Raw genomic sequence first — 1,919 nt, forward strand, 5'->3', positions numbered from 1 at the left:
TGTTATACATTTAAATATCACACATTAAACTAAACTAGAACGTTATCAAACATTTAACAACAGCAAGAAATCAATACAAATTGCCTGAAAATCGGTACTGAGAAATCCATTTTAATGGTTATTCACATTCCCAGCCCTGTTGTCCATTTTACTCCTGAATACCTTCAGCAGGAGGAGGGAAATGGTCTGAAACCACAGAATAACCACCCAAAATCCCCTCCAGCCAAGTCCTGAATAGGCAAACAAAGGTAATAATTAATTTCACTAAAAAACCAAGTTAATGGATACGAGGGATTCAGGCAATGCCTTGTAACTATTTGGGAAAAAATATTAAAATATCACAAGCTGGTTGTTTTCTCCGGAAAAAATCCTGAACATTAGTTATGTTTGGAGCCTAAAAATACACCAATAAACAGCCATACTGAAATGAAAGGGAAGAAGGGAAGCTAAAGTCTGAATATTGAGAGTAAAACTGACAACGAAAATATTTGGTTAATAAATACAGAGGTACAGAAATCAATGGGCTGTTCCACAGCAGAACAAGCAGCAAACCCTGGGAGATCCTGCTGTAAAAACCCGGATTATTTCTGTTTTGTGAGCTCCATCTCATGGCTGAGCTGGGTTTTACACAGCTCCTGAGGAACTCTCCACTGTGAGGTTGAAACACTCAATTTAAGAGAAAAAAACAGCCTATTTCCTGCCTTAAAAGGGCTGTATTTGGTTGGCAAAATTCCAGTTTTCCAGGCAGAAAAAGGTGAAAGAGCCATTGCTGGGAAATGCTGGAAATACTTTTTAAAAGACTGTATGTCTCAAATCCATCAGTATGGTTCTACCTTTGCAGCCATGGAGAGATGCCAGGATAATGTATTTTTTAAATCAACATTTTTTTCAGTTTATCCCTCCAGGTATCAACTGAGCTGAACTTGGAATCTCCCAACTTCAGAGTGTGAAAACCTGGAATTTTAAGGTAGGGATGGGTCTGGAATCTGTGACCCCAATTCCACGTCCTCAGCCTCTGGGCAGGCCCTTAATGTCTATTAAACCAATTAAAAACTGGTTAAAAATCAATTATTGCAGGGGCTTCTGTGCCAGGGCCAGATAACCCTTTCCATGAAGAAATTTTGATTTTAATCTGCTGTCTCCTGTCTAACTTAAAAAGAAGGATTATTTGGCCATAAAATCCTGATAAATTTACACATATTTTGTATCAATTTTTGAACCTCACCATAGCCCACCACGTTTCTTATCTTATTATCTTTAAGAGCCAACAGAAATAAGCTGAAAAGACTTTAACTAAAAAAGAAAAATAGATCTTGTTCAATAAAATATAACTAAAAAATAGATCATGTTTAATAAAATATAACTAAAAAAATAGATTTTCTTTAATGAAATATAACTAAAAAAATGGAACTTGTTTAATACAATACAACTAAAAAAAGAGATCTTGTTTGATTAAATAAAACTAAAAAAATAAATCTTGTTTAACGAAATATAACTAAAAAAAAGGAACTTGTTTAATAAAATACAATTAAAAAAAATAGATCTCATTTAATGAAATATAACTAAAAAAATAGATCTTGTTTAATGAAATATGACTAAAAAAGGAACTTGTTTAATAAAATACAACTAAAAAAATAGATCTTGTTTAACGAAATATAACTAAAAAAATAGATCTTGTTTAATGAAATACAACTAAAAAAATAGATCTTGTTTAATGAAATATAACTAAAAAAAAGGAACTTGTTTAATACAATACAATTAAAAAAATAGATCTTGTTTAATGAAATTTAACTAAAAAAAGATCTTGTGTAATAAAACATAATAAATATTATGAATATGAATATATGCTTTTCATTTATTTAAAACCTGCAAAATACTTCTTTGATTTGGTAAGAAAGCACAACACCAGCTGCCAGAAA

Source organism: Manacus vitellinus, unplaced genomic scaffold (assembly GCF_001715985.3).
Source record: "Manacus vitellinus isolate BGI_N305 unplaced genomic scaffold, ASM171598v3 scaffold_43_pilon, whole genome shotgun sequence".
Classification (NCBI taxonomy): Eukaryota; Metazoa; Chordata; class Aves; order Passeriformes; family Pipridae; genus Manacus; species Manacus vitellinus.